At 35.3% G+C, this 20,570-nt stretch overlaps 1 protein-coding gene across 2 annotated transcripts in view; it reads right to left on the reverse strand.

Moving 5' to 3' along the window:
• Dsp1 (Dorsal switch protein 1) overlaps nucleotides 1-19,521 on the reverse strand; it is a 58,046-nt gene extending 38,525 nt beyond the window's left edge. Inside the window, exon 1 of one of the 2 annotated variants that reach the window (XM_090405957.1) lies at nucleotides 19,461-19,521. The gene's annotated coding sequence lies outside the window, so the exon portion shown is untranslated. Of the gene's footprint in view, nucleotides 1-18,584; nucleotides 18,715-19,460 lie in introns of those variants that run through there. The other variant, XM_090405958.1, reaches the window with a different exon arrangement.
• Between the last annotated feature and the right edge of the window lie 1,049 nt (nucleotides 19,522-20,570).

Below are 20,570 nucleotides of genomic sequence, written 5' to 3' on the forward strand. Positions count from 1 at the left end.
TTTTGCACCAATCCAGACTTATTGGATTTGTTGTGAAGAATGTATGATGTTCTTGTATTCTTTTTTCTATAGAACATCTGGTTTATCCAAAGTACAACAGATTGCAGTCACAAGAACTTGAAATGCACCAGGCAGCAATATAGTTTATCTTGAGAAGAGGGGAAATAGGTGGATATTTTATTAATAGGAATATAAGTGACTGTTAAATAATTTCTTTAGAATCCTTGAAATTGGTTCTGAAAATCCAGAATTGGAACTTGATTCCTTGTTGTTCTGCACTGGAATGTAGGAATTGAACAGATGTGTAGTCTTTTCGGAGAAGCCATTTAATTTCATGTAATGTTCTTTCTGCAATTCGTGGGGAGTTGAGCAATTAGTTCTAGCTCATCGAATTAAACATTTTACGATTCCTGTTTTTTGATAAGGATGATGAGCCGATTGTTTGAGAATGTAATGTCCAATAAAAGTGGGTTCTCTGTAAACTGTTGTTTTCAGAATACCTGAAGGTGAGCAGATGTCTACATCTTCCCACAAGATGTCATAAAATTATTTGATTTCGTGACGCATTCTGGATATTTCTTGTGTCAAAACAAATTCTACAACCAAGTAAAAGGAATAGCCATAGCAAGTCCACTTTAATTATTTGCTCTAGCCAACTTTTATTTGGAGCATCTAGATGACGTCCTTTTTTCATTATACACACACACACACACCCTTGACCTTCCTTTTGGGTTAGATATATAGAAGACATTTTGTTCAGTGTGGCCTTGCAACAGATCCCTTGCCATTCTTTTTAGCCAAAATCAAATTCTTTACACCCTCATATCAAGTTTGCAATGGAGATTGAAAAAGACAAGTTATCCTTTTTAGACATCCTTCTCATCCACTCACCTTCAGGTATTCTGACAAGTTTACAGAAAGCCCACTTTTGCTGGACATTACATTCTCAAACAATGCTCATCATCCTTATCAAAAAAACAGGAATCATAAAATGTTTAATTAAAACTAGAACTAATTGCTCAACTCCCCATGATCAAACATTACATGAAATTAAACGGCTTCTCTGAAAAGACTACACATCTGTTCGATTCATACAATCTCCATCCAGAACAACAAAGAATCAATATGTAGAGTTTCAATTCCACATATTTCCAGAATTCTGAAGAAATACGATTTCTTCAGAATTCTGAAGAAATATTTGGCAAATATTAAAATATTCTTGTGTTAACGTGTTGATAATTCTTAATGAGGTAATCTGCTAGCTTTTTCACCACCTGGAGGCCCACATAAGTGGCCAGCAATTCAGATGCTACCACTCTGATGTAGAGTCAATCTCCTGGCCATTGTCACCACCTATAATAAGAAACATGCCATGGGAAATGTTGGGAGAAAACCACGTGATCAGTTGCTCAACATTTCCAATGCAATTTGATCATGTTTGGCAAAGACAGCTGGTGAGGAAACTATCTTATGGTAGCCTTATATCTTTGCATGTAGATCACTAGCTTCTTGTCTGGTCATTTGCTGTGTGTGTGTGGTGGTTGATGGTTTTCTCTCACCAATTTCCCTACCAGCAAAGCTTCTGGGATTTGAATTATTTCGGTCTTCTTTCTGTACAGAAATAAACTTTCTTATTATACTTTTGAGTACAAAATGTCCATGCATAAGATGACACTACATCCCAATTCCACCTTGCCAAACACGGTACACAATCAGAAACTTCAAAATCATCCACAATCAATGCCTTAAATTCAGAACTTGTTATCCTCCAGTGGGGAAAGGATGTTTCATGTTTCTTATAAAGGAACACTTCACTTCCTTTACTAGTGACAATATCCCATTTCCAAACAGGAAATCTCTTCTTGGGGCAACTTACACTTCTAGCTTCTCCTGACATTTGACTTCATCCTGACTTCTCCCATATAAGCCTGTAAGTCACCCTGCACCACCTTCATTTACCATTGCTCGTCACCATCAAACAGCTGAATATTTCTTATCAAATCATGTCCTATATCATTGATATACAAAGTGAACAAGAATTAAGTATCAAGTCTTGTGGTACCCACACTGATCATGTTCCTTCTCCTGAACTCAACTTCTCCATAAACCATTCTTTGATATCTGTCCATTAGCCACCCTCTAATGCAAATCACCAGATTCATATCCATCCCAATTTGTAACAATTTAGCAATAGTTCTATTTTGAATCTTGTCAAATGTTTTTGCAAAGTCTAGTAATATCATCGAGTAGCCATTTCCATTATCCAATTCCACTGTCAATTATAAAAAGTAAGCAAATTACTAAAGGCAAGACCTACTCTTCACAAAACCATGTTATTCTTATAGTTTCATTCCTATCAACCCAATCCTGAGTACTGTCTTTCACCAATTTCTACAATACCTTAACTACTAATCCTGAATGGTTTATAATTTGTAGCTTGTCTTAGAGCCTCCATTGTGGAATGAGACTATTTTGCATCTTTCTACTCCACTGGCACCATCCCACTACTGAGACTTAAACTGAACAGCGTGGTCAGTTGATAATTCCCTTGCACATTCTCATAATATACAGGCCAATATGCCATCTAATCTCATGGCTGTTTTCATATTGAGGTTCTGAAATATTTAAGCATCTCCATTTCTTCAAAATCTCCTATTGGTTAATGTCACCACCTAGATGGTACATCCCTGCAAAATGCTCACTCAGTAATTAAACTATTTGGTTTAGTTGTTACTTCACTGCCATCAGCACTTTTCATTTAAAATCATCCTCCTTTTATTTGCCACATAGCAAAAGAACTCTTTAGCGTTTCTTGATCTCACCAGCTAGCTTTTAATTAGTTTTAGCCTTCCTTAACATACTGGTCAACTTCTTGCCTGCACCTTGTACTGCTCTTAGGCATGTTGATACCTTTTCTTTATAATCCCTCCACAACCATTTCTTTGTGAGCAACTCCTGATTAAAAAAGCTATTTGTTCATCTAACTCCTACGTGATTTATCCTTCTGACTAGGTATACATTCAGATACCACTTACTTCAAATACCGTTTGACCACCTTACATACATCAACACCATCGCCCTGCCCCTCCAAATTCTTATGCTATGGCTCTGCTGAAAGTTGACCCCTCTGCAGCTTATTATAACCACCTGTATTGCAATTCCACATATAACCCTTCTTAATAGAAAATTATGAATATCTGACAATCTCCAAGGTCAAGACTACACACAATCACCTTCTCCAAGCAGTTGATACCCTTTGAGGATACACGAGTCTCCAAACCTGTCACTAATGAATGGAAAGGCTTCCCAGTCAACGGGCACAATCCCACTGCTACATACTTTGACATGGCAGGTTGTGTCGAGAGAGAGAAGTGTCATATGGGAGATACTCAAGGTTACTTTATGGTAAAAAGACTGGTTTGCTGTGTGTGTCATGTCAAAGAATATCTTCCATCACTGCAGTGTCCACTATCTTCATACATATCCATGCTAATTCCCACAAAATAAAATAAAACTCAATTTCAAATACACTTTACTAATATCCATGACAAACACAAACAAAATGACATTCACAATCACCTTCAGTCATCCAGACCACACAACCTACTCACAAACTGAAAATAAAGCCAGAACTGCTGTCCACCTTCAATATGCAAATTCCATATTTCATGATTCCTCTTGCCTCTAGGGTGGCACATGTACCTTTTTTAATGTCTGAAATTGCATGCCACAGAATGGCTAATTTAGGATTCCTATTTTGATTTTCTTGTTGTTGTGTCTTGACGTTGGAGTCTTGACAAGTAACAGACTGATTTGGAGGAAAATTGTAGATAGGAAGTTAGTAATGATGTAATTTTTTCATGTAGTACTGTCATATCCTGTACACCCCTTGAGGGTACATGGCAGGAATTTGATGATGATTAAACCAGTGACATCATCTCCCTCTTCAAGAAGCTAGACCATCTGCAATCCAACTATATAGTAAGTTTATCTTCCTAGGTGACCCTCTCCTTATATGCCTCCTGTGCCCCCCCCTCCCCCAAGCAAGAAGACATGAGAATACTAAATAACTCAGCTACCAGTCCTGTGGTCCTGGTGTACACAAACGTTTTGGTCCAGAGTTAACACCTGCCCTGTATTGTCTCTACAATCTTCTATACTTTGTTTCAAGCTAGCTATCATACATTCAGGATATAGAAGGTCTATAGTCAAATTACTGACCAGCTGTCATCATTACAATCCTATCCAAAATAAGAGAAAGTCATCAATAGTTAATTTCACCACTACCTAGAGACTCGGTAATTAAGTAACCATCATGACAGTATGGATTCTCACATAAAACCCAGAGCTGGTCTCTTGGCTAGCATCACCTACCCACTGGACACATGCCATGGAAAACTTTAGAGAAACATGCTTTCACTCTTGATAATTCTAGAGCTTTTTGTCTCACCTAGCATCAACTACTACTTGAAATCATAGTTTCTATTAAGCTTTGCCACCAATGCAAGAATACCTTAGGGCTGTTCTATCACATACTCACTTTCTCCTATGCATGAATGACCTACTCTCAAATCCACTAACCCTATTCACAACTTCTCTGATAAGTGCTCTATTCATCCTACTAATTTCATAAACCATGTGGTGCTCAAGCATCCCAAAACTTCAAAATCATTAACCATTGCCAAACATTTGAAGATGGTATCTCCATACCATCCAAGCACCAAATGAAACCAGAAAACAAACTGCTTTCCTCCTTTTGGAACAGCCTCCAATATTACACTACTGAAAGAACATCTTTCTAAATTAGATTCTTGTTAATCTCAAGCCCACATACACAGCATTAATGTATTATAGGTTTTGTAACCTTTCATGGGTAGATTTGATTAAAAAAATATATATATACATATATCAGAATATGCAAAAGCTGACCTAGTTATTTTTAATCTGCATTAGAAAACCTAGAAACTATGCTCTAATAAACCAAACAATGAACCTCAGTCACTTCATGCCTGCATTAAATAGGATGGTGGCTTGACACCTGACAATGAAATGTCTATCACAAGATGCTTACAATTATATTCCAATTGCAGGCCTGGTTGGCTAAGTAGTTAGCATATCTGTTCTCCAGCCAAAAGATTGCAGTTTCAAATCCTGCAATGGGCATGGATGTTTGTGATTGTCTGTGGAAATACTAGTGGAGGTAGTGATGGGCAGTAGTTGCTGGGAGAGAGTTGTAGAGTAGTGCCCTTCCTCAAAGAGTCTTTCGACTCCCTGGAGGTGTCACGTAATAATTTTAATAATAAATCAATGGTTGCAATATCAGTAGTTGTTGTCAAAGTATTAAAAAGACTGGTTGGGACCGAATTCATACATGGTAATATGCTTGGACTTCGTATGTGAAAAATTGCAGCACAGCAAGTTAACAGACAAGATGGAGGAAATTAACTGATGAATGGCTGCCAATAATATCAGCAATTTGGAAAGAATGGACAGTGATCCAGAAAAGAAAGGCAACCAGTGATATGCTACAGGGTTTGTTATCGAGTTTTATTTTCATTTTATTCATTAATGTTATTTCAGGAACTGAAAAAAGGCATATATATTCAATTCACAATGAAAAATATGGATAAAGAGGCAGTGGCATCACTGTTAGGAAAGGAAGACATTCACACACACAGTTCAGAACCAAGCAACTGACTGGGCCTGAACTATGCAGAGAGCAGCCCAAGACAGAAATAGGCAGATCCATATAGCCAACCTCCTGATTGGAGACAACATTTAATAAGACATGCAGCAATGTACAAGGCCTTGATCAGACCACACATGCAATATTGTTATCTCCACTATGATGAGGATTCTGGAGAGAGTCCAGAGATAAAATAACTATGGCAAACATCAAGACTCTAGAATGTAGATTATGGGGAAAAGTTGAAGAAATATAAATAATGAAGTTCAAAAGATAGAAAAGAAATATAACAGCCATTTAATATCTTCAGTGAATAGATTTTATAGGAATAATATAGAAATGATTACTAGAACATCCCTGGAAGTTCAGTAAAGTGTGGTGAATTAGTGAGTACTTTCTCTATAATAAACATTCTGATAAATAAGCAAGACCACTTGCAATGAGTGACTCCATAATAATGAAGCATTCTGTACAGAATTAATATACAGGATAATCTTTTGCAAACAAACATCAAAATATTTATCAGAAAATGAAAAGATACAGATCAATTTTTAAGCAGCTACATGCACCATATACAGAGGGTCGAGTATGCATAGTAACTATATTCATGAACATTTATATTGGACAGACTTCTAGAAGTCTTGAAATAAGACAGGAAGAACACGTGGGGGATGTCAATCACAACAGAATCATTACATCAGGTTTAGCGCATCATTTTTCAACTTCCAACCATGTTACAGACTGGAAAAACAGCTCTATGCCTTACATTGAAGATGACTATAGACACCGAACTTTCAAAGAAGCAGCAGTAGTACTATGCACAGGCAATAATTTAAATAGAAATCAGGGTATTATCCTTAAAGATATATGGAAAAACTTCATCTCTTCTCTCAGCTCAACAGAACTACAATTAACGAATAAACATGCGACACGTAGTCATGTACTTGATACTGACTGAAGCATCCGAACGCATGCATGCTACACATGAAATATCAAATGGAGCTGCTTGATGGTTACTAATGTTTCTGTATTCATTCAATTTTTTGCATTTGTATTAGCACAATTACAGCCTTGAGAAAGCTAGTCAAAAACTAGTTGGCTATTGTATGATCTTTATTAAAAAACTTATGGTCTCGTTAAAATAAAGTTATTAGTGATAATATATTTAGACCAAATATGAACAATTTATATTCATGAAGTTAAAAACAAAACCCATGAAAAACTGGATGCTATAGCAATTGAAAAGCAGAAAAAAGTTATTCAGGAACTCTGATCAAGATTACAATGCACAGATCTTGTTACCTGATTTTTTGCCATCAAGAGAAAAAAAATATTGGGTTGACATACTCCCTATCGCAAATAACATTAAGGGAAAGCAGAGAGAAGAAAGGATATAATAAGCTCGTAAGATATTGATTTCATTTACATTTTTGTTTAAATATATAATGAAGAAATATATTAACTGTTCACATTTTATAGTGACAAATTCATTTAGATAAAATGTGAACATTTAATATATTTCAGATAAAGTTGACAAAGTCCAAAGATAATTGAAAATGTTGGGCCCACACTATGTACATAATGCCTTCAAGTTACATATCGGCATATTGCATAACTGCTTTTTTTTAATTTACTCATTAATTATGAAACACAAAAAACTGCAATGATACTGCAAATAAAAACTCCCACAAAACACATCATTCATATTAATATTCATGGCCTAAATACAAATAGTATGTGTACCATTATTTACAGACATCAAGACCAGACTTAGTATTTCTAACCAAACCAACTGATAACAGCCACTGTATGTATTACCTAAACTGATCATCACTGCATAATTTTGATGGATCATTCTTCAATCCCTGAGAGAAAATGCTTATCACCTAACACCCAAACCAGGAAGAGTTTGATACATGCTTCCTTTTGTTCCTCAAAGGCAAATCTTGTATACCAACAAGTCTTTAAGGTTCTGAAAAATCCCTAATTATATTCAATTCTGGTGATCCAGAAGATGGCTCGTGGATAAAGCTAGTAAGCGGATCACAGATCAGAAACCTGCTCTCACCAAATCATTTAAATTTTTGCTGAAATGAATATCTTAATTCCTCGTACCATACACAGCTGAAGAAATGTGTTGAGACAGTTCAATCTACTAGCCAACATTCTCCACAAGCCATGAAAAGGTTTGGAGAAAATTCATGTAGCCATTCCAAGGCATTTGATGAAGTATGGCAGTTACCCATGTTTTATATCTTTAACCCTTCTAGGTAAGTAGCCACTGTTTCCTCCAATTATGTCATATTGGATAGTTTCCTCTGTTCAGATTTCAGATGAGAGTACACTCTGTTACTCTTTTATTTAAGAATTTTGTAGTTCTCACATTCCCAAGCATCAAGTTCATCCATAACTAATGCAATATATCTGACTGCTATTCTCCACTCATGGTGACAATCTTAACTTCAAATGCTACTAAAATACAGTCATATCATTATAACCAGTCTCGGGTATTGTTTTTGGCTTTTCTAGACATTTTAATAGGCATTCCACTGACCTGGCACCCATTATCTTCACTTTTCTTAATGCATTTTTAAAACATTTGCATTTGTTAGCAGTAGCTATCATCCATAAAATAAAACATACCAACTTCTTATCCTCTTTCATTCCATCTGTATCGATTTTCCGGAACAGCCTTCCTTGCATAATGTTTACCAAAGACTAAAACTTTTTGAATTCAAGAAGAGTGGATTCCTACTTCTGAACCACTTGCTCACATATAGCATCAAGCATACAGTACAGTAAAACTGTTTTGCAGTCTTTCACATGTGGGGTTATTATAAAATAAAAACCATTAATGTTTCAAACCCAAATAGGAGTCCCCTTGTAATTTCATAACTGTTTTCTAAATGAAAATGTCAAAAATATTGTAGTTCATTTGGTTGCTAGGTAACACTTTCTATAACTATCTCTGATCAAGAATATCTTAATAATAATGGGACATCTTTTTACCACATATATGGAAAATATGACTTTTGCATTAACTCGACATTATTACTGAATCTGGCAACCACTTGATAGGATCTCAATTAAAGGTCAATACCTTTATGCATTACAGGAAGGATGGACAGGGTTTGATTTCATGTGCAAACTAGCCTTGGATTAACTGTTTTGTTCATCATCAAAGAATATACACCTATGAAAAGAACACTGACAAGATGAGAGAAAAAGAACAATACTAGGGCAACACTGAATGTGGTACAAAAGCTGGGAGGGCAGAGAACAAAAGAGTAATGCATCCAAGAGGTACAAAATATACATCGATGAATAAATACAAGACAGTATATTACATGACTTGTAATAATGATAAATAGAGATCCTGGTCAATTTCTTGAGACCAATGCTTCTTACAAATACCTCTTCTGAAATTTTAAATGTTTGCTTACCAAACACTATGGTTCGAGTATGAAACACATAAATCATTTGTTTTGCCACTTGATAGGTCAAGTTCATATCCCAACATGGCATGGATGCTTATAAAATTCTCTTCAGCCATGAAAATATTTCAGAATTGCAAAAATTTGACAGTAGATGACTTATCACTCAATATAATACCACAGCTTGTTTCTTTTTCAACAAGAAAATGAAGGAATGATGAGCTGCCAGGTCCACAAAAGCCTGTAAAAAAGACATCAGTGAAGAATCATTTATCACAAATACTTGGCCTCTGAACAGCATAGGAACTTTTGGAAGTTTTTATAGCTGGATCATTGGAAAGTAGCATTCTGAGCAGAATTTTTTCTGAGGATGAGGAAGCTAATGTGATCAGTTTATTGGAATCTAATTCATTGGAATTTTAATTTTCTCTGTATTACTGAAAGTGATTGAGATTATTATATAAAAAACAAAGCAAGACTGGACTGTAATGAAAATTAAGTTGACTGGTTATCATCCTAGCCTCACTGAAAAATGGTATAGAGATCAGTGCTTTAGGCACATGTAGCACAATACCAAACAGTACACTGCTGAAAAGAAAAGCACTGCAATGGGTCCATAGAGCATTTTAAGCCATTCCATGAACATTACACCCTTTGCAGCCAAAGAAGGCAAGAACAGATCCTCTGGCTGTCATATCTGAAGTTTGGTGGCAGTTGTAATGGTCTGGAGCTTTCTCCCAGTATGGAGTTCACACTTCCAGATTACATATAATGTCCATCTGGGTAGTTTTCATTATTAAAATATTATGGATACAACTACCATGTTAGAGTAAAACTTCAGTTTAATATAATCAAAATATTTTGGTTTATATTAAACTGAAGTTTTACTCTAACATGTTAACAATTTCCATAATGTCTTAATAATGAACCAGTCACCATGTATGAAGAAAAGGAATCTCAGTAGTTTTACAGAATGGACCCATGTCTATCATACAATGAACATGTTGGGGATGGGAGCAGTGTTAACTAACAATAGGAAGAAAAAAATACTGTGAGAGTAAATGTGATATCACCAGTATATTAAGGGAATGTGAAAAGGGGCAAGCTGGCAGTGCCATAACTTGGGTGTTAAACAAGTCTGACAAACAGTTCCAGAAGAGTGGAAACTCTTATGGGCAAAAATAGTACCACTGCACTAGGAAGAATACAAATCAATGTTGTTCAACTATAGACTACTACGTATATCAAGTATAGCATGGGTTTGTTAATGGGAGGTCCTGCTTCAGTAACCTGGTTACCTTTTATTTTGGATGACAAGTGGGATTTTGCTAAAGCATGCAATGAAATACTGACAAATACTTCGGAAATTTAGCAGGATATGAATGTATATTCAGGTGTTAGCATGGCTATAGATAATCTGATGGGAACCAGTAAGTTGTGCATGGGGATGACTGTTCCCAAAAGACGAGGTGACAAGTGGAATACCTGTAGGGCGACAGTCATTTAATTTATATATTGATTTAGTTCAAATTTAGCAAGATATTCAACTATTTGCTGATGATGCTACATTAGAAGCATAACGTGTGAGGAAGCACTGATATGCTACAAGAGCATTTGAATAGGATGGTACTTTGGGCCAACAAACGATGTCACTTCAACACCGAGAGTATCAACGTTTATAAGATGCAATGAGATGTTATACTGGAGGAAGTTTGCTCCAAGTGGAGCAAGCAGAGGTCTGGCATCTTGGATCACTGTAAAAGTTTAAAGATTACACACAAAACTGCTGATATTAATTTGAAGGCCCCTGAAAGCAGGGATAAGTGACATGTCTAATGTATCAGCCCACATTTAAATTTCTGTGCAGATACTCAATAAAACCAGGACATGGTTAATGAGGAAAACAAGGAAACACTGACTGAAATGTTGAGTATGAGGATAGATTAAGAGGATGTAATCTGCAGAATTTGGTAGCAGAAGAGATGATATGATTAAAGACAAATCGGTGAAGAATCTACAATATTGAAACAGGATAACAGATGGTTGGAGAATTAGGTCACACCTAGAAAGTGTCTGAATTTGTCAGATCACGAGTAAGAAAGTGAAAAGATTTTCTGCAAAAGGAAAAGTGAATGAAGAATGCATTTTCAAAGTGAAATGCTCGGTTTTTCAAGGCAAGGTATATTATAATATACAAGTTTGGTTTCCTGCAAATGAGTCTTCTGATTCCATGGAGGCAAAAAATAATACTATATCAAAATATATGCTAATGCACCATGTGGAAAATATAATAAAACTCGACTGGCTTGCAGTGTTGATCCAATCACGAGAAGAAAACACCTGTTATATCTGCCAATGGGAAAGAATATACTTACAAAGGAGATTGAGTGACTAAAGTAGAACTTATGTAACACTGGAGGTGTATGCAATTTAATTTTTCTGAAAGTGCATGTTAACATTACACTTAGCAGCAGAGCTCAAGAAATTCTCACCACTCACCTGTGGTGGTGAGATTTTGCCAGCTAGCAAGCTTCAGATTGGACAAAACAGTATTGTTATTACATGACATCTCCAGGGAGTACAATGACTCATCAAGGGAGGGCACTTACTCTACAACTTTCTGCCTCCACCACTCAATTCACCGCAACTACAATCATCATCTACACCAATATTTTCACGATCACCAACATACATGCCCACGGCAGGATTCAAACCCACAGCTTTATGGCTGGAGAGTGGACACACTAACCACTCAGCCAACCCAGTCCAGCAAGGCTTAGAAAAGTTTCCTCCAATCACAGACTAGATTTGAAACCACGTCTTCCTTCGTGCAGCAAGTGTCGTGGTGTGCAAACACCATATCCACTGAGCTTACACAGGCTCTCATGTATGTTTATTTCATAAAAAAATAACTTGAAACAAAATCTTTAACTTCAAGAAAACAGAAGAATATTCTCAACAACAAAAAAAAACTACTCCAGTAACAATTATATTAAAAAAAATAATTCAGTTCTTCCTATTTAGTGACTTCTTGGAATGGTTTCTACACACAGGAAATGTTCTCAAAACAATGATATAGTACCACCAATGACTTTATGGAACTTCTTAGTGGGTCATTAAAAGTGTGTGTGTGGGAGGGGGAAGAAGAATGCAATATTGTGAGTGGTTTCAACACATGGTAGATGAGAATGAGTTTGTGAGGAAGATGCCTGATGAAGCACAATCTAAGCTTAATAGAACAGTGAATCAGCATATTTGTGTTTACTGGGTTCAAGAAAATCCAGACGTTTATGTGGATAAAGCAGTACCTTTACCAGGACTCAATGCCAGGTGTGGATTGGTCAAGTGTACCTAGACATGCTACACACATCCATTTTACCTGCAATTCATGCACTTTATAGGAATGATTAAATTTCTCTTCCAACAAGATGGGGCACCACCACGCTACTACCAAGACGCGAGATGAGAGCTTACCTCGGTGAGTTTGCAGGGACAATGGATAGGACGAAGAGGTACAGTTGAGTTTCCCCCCCCCCCATTCTCCTGATTTAAATCCCTTGGACTTCTACCTATGAGGGACTCTAAAGCAGCACTTCCCAAACTGTGGGCAGTGAAATATAATGAAAATAAATTTAAAATGTTTTAAGACTAAGTGTGCCATGTCAAATGTGTTTGTAAGATGCTAAAAATGTAATATTTGCATTTGATTTTTGCGATATTCGCTGTGTATGTTTTGTATTGAATATAAATACAATAAATATAATATGTCTGTATTATGATTTTTTTCCCAATGGGGGATGTGAAATATTTTAATTTTTTCAAGGGGGGGGTCTTTACATCCATAAGTTTGAGAAGCACTGCTCTAAAGGATATAGTGTATTGTAGAAAACAAGCTACACTGGTGGCCCTTCAAAAAGAAATTGAAACAGCATGTGCAGCAACCCCGGACATTTTTGCCAACGTTGCCCAAGCAGTTCACTGCAATAATAAGTGTCTAGAGACTAATGGTAACCACTTTGAGCACCTCATGTAATTGTAGAAGTCAAAAGGTAACTTGTATTCATACCTTGATGTGTGTATACATTTTTCTGACACTGTACAAAAAATAAAGGCACTTGTCTTAAGTAACCGCTTCTGATCAATTCCACAAATATATATTTTGTTATTTGCACTCACAAAAAGTGGTAACTTATAGCACACAGTCCTGTGAATAGGTTAAAAAGGGATAATGAAATGATCCAATTACTGTGAGAAGAGAAATTGATCTTTAAAAATGGTTTTCTATATTAACATAAACATGTAAAAAAATTAGTTAAAACACAATGAAAATTTAATACTAAAACATTTAATAACAGATGTACCATTCAGTGATACATCATGTGACAAATGCTAGCCTAATTGGCCAAGTTGCATCTCTACTCTCCAATCTACATGCTCTGGATCAAAGAGCACTGTTCTATGTTCTTGAAGCAATAAATGCTTTTATCACTGTATACTGAATGATCAATGCCATATGTTGGATGCCTTGAAACACAATTGTGCTATCAATTAAAAATTTTTCCTCATGAATTTCACATTTTAAGAAAAAAAATAATTTCAGCTGTGCAATGCATGGTAGTTTAGTTTAATTATTGCATTAAACAATTGTCTCAGAAAAAAGAAAATTATGGCATTCAGTCCAATAAAAAACAATTTCATACAATTTAAGTAAACAAAGTTATCACTACAATGATATAATCTTAGTGTTCTAGAATTCTAATGTTGGCAGAACATTGTTTCTCCATAATAAACATTACAGGATTACAATCACTATACCCTCCCTGAGAAACATGGCTTGACAGAAATAAATTCCTAATACTAGATATATGAATGTATAAAGCTTTAACCATCCTAATCTCAAATCTAACGGTGGAATGTTTCTCTGAATTATTGGAAACATTTTTCTTAAACAACTTATTGCATCTTTTGGAGTAAGTGATTTATTTTCTTGAGCACAAAACTTATTTCCCACTAAAAGTTACTGCCTTCAACACATTTTTAAAACTTAATCAGTAACGCTGGTGATATAGTGAGAACCACTGCAAAATATTTCTATCTTCAATAACTTAAATTAATTTATTATTTTTTGGTCTATTTTGCCTTCTTTTGTTTAGGAGTGCCCCCTTTTTTAATGTCATTGGCTTTTTACTCAAGAATTGCAGATGTATTTTAGAGACAAATATATGCAGCATAGTAGAAGAAAATTCACACATACCTTTTCTTGGATGTTGCCTGTCTTCTTTCTGCAGTGTGCATACCTCTGCTGTTTTGGTGTCGAAAGGGGAGTGTGTGTGGGGGGGTAGGCAATGTGGGGGAATTAATTTGAAAAAAACCTGGGCGTTTTTATACAATATATACATATTTTAAGGGTGGGCAGAGATTTTTTTGTAGGTGAGAAAAGACGAAAAAGGGAGCTGTAAATAGACTTTTTTTTAGAGGGAGAGGAAGGGTTTGAGAACAGGGGAAAATTAATTTTATAGTGGTTATTCACATACAATACTGGAATCCGATTAACTAATCCTATCCATGCTATTCCAAAAATGGTGATAGAAGTCTACCGTCAAACTACCAACCAATTGCCACTACCTGTACTCTCCTCCAAAATAATGAAAAAAAAAATCAATACTCAGCTTCTGCACTAGTTAGAGACTGACTAATTAATCTACAACCACTAGTACAGATTCTACCATTCAAGATCCACAGCTGACCTTGTAGCATATACCACACACCATTGAACACATACCATGAAAAGATTGTGCTGTCACTGTTGACATTTCAAAAGCTTTCAACCATGTGGCACCAAGGTCTACTAAACAAACTGCCAGCCTTCAGTCATCCTGCAACCCTCTGTACTTGAGTAGCCAGCTTTTTCTCTTGTCCTTTGCAAGTCATGGTAGATGGCTCCCTCCAGTTTCACCACTAATGCTAGAGTGCATCAAGACTGTCCTGGCACCTGCTCTTTCTGACAATAATCCTGTCCACAGCTTTACAGACTATAGTACTCTTTACTCATTTGACAAATCATGCAGTACCCTGACATCCTAAACAACAAGATCTACAACTAGTGCATTGATTTACATACTATCCTACAATGGGACGAGGACAACCTTGTCGGGTTCAATGCCCTCAAAACAGTCTCGTCTTTTCTCTCACAAAAATAGATCCCAGCACACCTACCCTTACCATACACAAAATCACATCTCCTTCCTTGGATTAATGTTTATCTCCAATCTTTCCTGGCATAAACCTCACATTAATAGCATCGAAGTAACTTGGCATTCTTTCATTCAAGAAATTTTACACTAACAAGTATGAACTATATATAAATCTCAAATCCATCTGTTTAAGGTGTTTCCACCTAAAACTTGTACTTCCATGGTCATCTCCAGTGAACTGGCAACCACCATTTCCTCCACTTTGGTGCACCTGTTAATAGAAGACCAGCAGCTGCCGAGCATACATTTACTGTGCAATGCACACAACAAACCTGCTTCTAGCCTTCCTCTTTTATTCTATCCTCCCCCTTGTCCTCTGGAATAGCCTTCATTAAGTATTCTCAAATTACAAATCTTAAAAACTTATCTCAGTCCCCATCTGCACCCCACTGATATGCTTATAGATCACTCTCTTATATATGGTATCAATGAAAAAAAAAAATAAATAAATAAAAAAAATAGATGATGGCCTATACAACCAAGTGAATGGATGGTCCTGTGCAGTCACTCAATGATTACCTGTCATATGCTAGAATGTACATTCCTAAAGATTTCATATCCCATTACATTCTGTGGCTTAAACAGCAAGTTAGAATATTCTCACACCAAATTGCCACTTCCATTATTTCCTTTTGGGTATCCTCTTGACATGACCTATTATTAGCAAATTCCCACTTCCACATTTCTTAAAATATACCTACCATATTCTAATCCATTAGGAATTCATTTGCTGTTTCAAAATACTGAAACTGAATCAAAGCTGAGAACATCATGATTGCAATATTATAATATGGAATATTATAAAAAAAATTACACTATTTTTAAAAAATAAAAATTTAATTTGGAAAACTACAATAATCCCAAAAGATCTTATGTTGCAAATGAAATTAACTATGCCGTCTTTATCCTATTACATGATAAAGTGGTTTCAGCATATTTACAAGAGAGAAAGCACTAGCGATGTCATCACCTTAATGCTGCAAGTCCTGATTTGTGACTTACCTAAAGAAATAATTTTATTTATTCAACGAATCATTACAAAATAATAATGAAACATGTTTCTTGAACTGACTATGGATGACATGCATCCAGGTTTCCATGGAAACAGGTTCTGCTTGCACAGAGGTGGTAGAGTAGGCACTATTCTTCCTTGGCAACAGATTCTGATTGTGTATACCAAGTGGCTGATGTTATTAAAATAGGTATTTCACACATTATATAGCCATAGCTCATACCTAGATAAGACAATTACCCAAACAAGGTAACTTGGAATATAAAATTGATAACAAAAGATGAAATGGGCTATTTACAATTTATACATAAAATCATGCCTATAAAAAAATTTAAAAAAATACTACAGCACATCACATGTTACAGGTCTGACATCATTACCAATTAACCCCATGAAGGGTACCTTACAATGTCATTTTCATTATTATAATTTTATATTATAACATAATGTTTAACTACTAATTTTTATAGCTGGTTAGTCTACCTTCCAATAAATACTTAGCTGCACTAAATTGCACTATAGAGAATATAGTTGTATCTTACCTGAAGAAATATTTTTTATTTATTCAACAAATCATAACAAAATATAAAACTCATTTCTTGAACTGATCAAGATGGATGACATTTATCCAGGTTACCATGGAAACAGGTTCTGCTTGCACATAGCAAGTGGTAGGGTAGGCCACTCTGCTATTCACAATAATGAAGTAAAAAGGAAACCTTCGCATTTTACACTCTATGACTGAATAATGAACTTGAATATACTTAATAATAGACAGCAAAAACTTTTCTGTAAATTATTTTTTATTAACAGATCTTCATAAAGTGTTAGACTCAAATTACTTGCTATCACACAAATGCTCAAACCATAATTCATGACTTTTGACTCTCAGCCACCCACCATGGGAAAAAAAAAACCATTAGCTCTCTTCCTTACCTCCTTATACGTGACTGTTCTAATTACTGTCACCAACTGGAACTTGAGACTATAATTTGTGAATTTTTATCAACAGATCTTTATAAAGTATTACTCATCACAGGCTATTTGCTATCATATGGAATGCTTACACCATAACTCATGACTTCCTACTCTCAGCAACCCACCATGCAAAAACACAGGTAACTCTTACCTCAGAAGTTTCTAATAATTCACCAATTGTACCAACTCCACTGGATCCAACACACAAAAGGCACTAGAGTAAAATGGTAATTTTTTTTTTTTAATTTCAGCTGGATCCAACACACACAAAAAGGCACTCAAGTAAAATAGTAATTTTTTTTTTAAACTTCAGAAATTTTCACTTCTGAAACGTGCTATACTAATGAGCCCAATGGAAACAGAACAGGAGAATATGTATAACAGTATTAAGTAATTCAAATAAAAAAAAAGCAACATAGGGGCAATGAACTATCATTCAATTTCAGGGAAAATATAAACATGTGAATTATACTGATTACAGTAACAGCCAAAATTATATTTTTTTAAGGGTAAAATCAAACTTAAATGTTTAAACATCCATTTCTTCCACCCCACCCCCCTTTTACCACGGAGAAAATGTCCCAGTCAAGAAAATATTCGGCTTGTGTGTCAAGTGTGTTCTTAGGTTGGTTCGATCAGCAGGGGAAAAATCTTGCTACATCCGCCTGTGAACGGATTAAAAGTATTTGTTGAAATAGGCTAAAAAATGTTTACTGAAGTCTGGCTATCAAATTTAAAAAACATGCAAGGTCCCTAACTATGCCAAAACGCCGCAGTTTTGCCGTTGTATAAAAAAAAATATCCTGTTTATGCATAAAAAGTGGCTAATGTACTTAATAGCTTTATTTTTACCGGCAATATTTAAAACTACCATTGCTACAGAAATTTGAAATATATATTTCAAGTAATTAAGCGTACCCAATAAGCTATGTTAGGGAAACGATTGACCTTATCATAAATAGTTAATTTTTAGCATATAAAATAATTTTATTAAAAACGAGATTTAAAAATTTAATTTTTTTTGATTTAGAAAAATTTGAATCCTTCAATTTATCCAAAATGATTTATCTTATAAATAAGATCAGTTTTGAGATTTTATATTTTTATAACTGTAATTTAATTTAATAAATTACTATTAACATGCCTTGTTCATCATTAATTTACATCTGAAATACTGCCTTCCAACTAAATTATTATATATTACACAAAGCTTTACTTACCAAAATTGCATATAGTCGACTTAATAATAAAACACCATAGGCAGACTATCTCGACCGCCAACTCACAAAGTCCTCACCAACCTGAACAAAGAACAAAAAAAACCTCTCAAGCCAGGAGGCAGACCTCGTTTTCATGAATGAAACCCCCGTCGAATTTTGTCCTTGAGCACAATCATGGCTTCCATTTACTTTTAAGAACCAACAAAAGTTGGAAACGATCAACCAAAATTACCGACCTCCTACATGCTTTTCCTATGTACAAACTGCTATAGGGACCTATGCCATAGACTACCACAGCTAACGTTATAGCTATCGTAGTGTATGTTAGGTTCCACATAGCCCAATGCGAGAAGCTTGTCTGTATATGGCCGTGCAAACGGCCTCCCATTACTTCACCTTCTCTCAGTAACAAAGCCATAGAGAAGGCTGCCATCAGCCGACATCGCTATTTTTCAAATAAGTTTTTTAATTAACACTATCAAAACAAAGCATACTGTAAGGAAAAAAACAAAATATAAACTCTCAACTATCATCTAGTCTAGTCTTAAAACTTTAAACAATCGGTATAATTTAAAAACTTATTTTTAAAATCAACATTCTACATCTCTATCCATTACAACACTATGGCGCCCATAGCCTTCTTTGTGCAACATAGAGAACGCTAACGGAACGTCCATTGCCAGCCACATAGACTACCAAGGCAAGCGTATGGAGATAGGTTTTATGAGAAGTTCGATACAAGAAAACAGCACAATGACAGCAAAATTTACAACGAACAACTAAAAGACTTATTTAATATATATCTCATAACCCATAGATTAAATTTTAAATATATTTACTTTCAGAAAATTTCAAGACAAAACATCATTAACTTACCACAGCAATACAAGTGCTACAGACAACTAGCTATACAGCGTTGGCAGACGAGACCTCACGCCGCTAAGCATAGTGCGGTTCGAAGGGACAGCTATGTCTAAATTCCTATTGGTTAGATTTGCAGAAACCGCACTAATTTATCCAATCACAGCCACAGTGGTGATCATCTGAGTGCTTCGGTGTTTTCAAGCGAACCAATAATATTTAAGTATTCATACGAACTCTTACACGCGGGAAGTACAGTTTAGAAAAACTTTGGCAGTATCACTATGCTAGGCTACTGAATGCACTATCTAGCGGCTATAATAATAATATTCATATCACATAATCGTAAAGCAATAATCGCCATATAGTTTAAAGGTGGAAAATACCTTTATTCGGTATATATTTAATTTTACTTTCATAAACAAATATCAACATAGTACGTAAACTGCCGGCCAGGAATAAAAATACGGGTCAATGGCAGCGGTCAGAGTTACTTTTTGATAATTATTGCTTTAGATAATTATCAATTAATAAGCAGTTATGAAAACTGAAAAATTCGAATTTTGGCATATAAAGAAATGTGAATATTTTGAGGACATTGTCCTTAAAGCAGAAGACAAGTGTCTAGAAAATGATATGATAAAAAATGGTTTTCTCAGCTTGTGTTATGTGTGTGTGTGTGATTTGCATTTCACAAAAATAATTTCTGAGTCTTGCTGAAGAAAATTGATAAATATAAGCAGATTTATTGTTTAAAAGAAGTCAAAGTGCAGATAAAATATTTTAAATTTTGACGCAATTAGTATAAATTACATACTATTTATAGGGAAGTTAGTTTTCTTATAACAAGGAGAGACGAGGTCTAAAAACATGTTACATGACAGATTACAGGGCCAGATTTATTCATATGCTAGATAAGCTACAGCTAAGGACCACGCACATTACAAAGGGCTTTACCTCAGTATAAGTAAACTAAAATTTGGTCAGTAGTGAGGCATCTTAAAAATTTTAGCTTAGAGGCCTATAACAACCTTAAATCTGGCCCTTCCAGATTATTGGCAGTAATGTCTCGAAATTTCGCACTCAGTGCGCGATGGTGAGAGGTAAAAACTGCTTAAAAACGTT

The sequence above is a fragment of the Typopeltis vanoorti genome, chromosome 16 (assembly GCF_054136105.1).
Source record: "Typopeltis vanoorti isolate ZY-2024b chromosome 16, IOZ_Tvanoo_1.0, whole genome shotgun sequence".
Classification (NCBI taxonomy): Eukaryota; Metazoa; Arthropoda; class Arachnida; order Uropygi; family Thelyphonidae; genus Typopeltis; species Typopeltis vanoorti.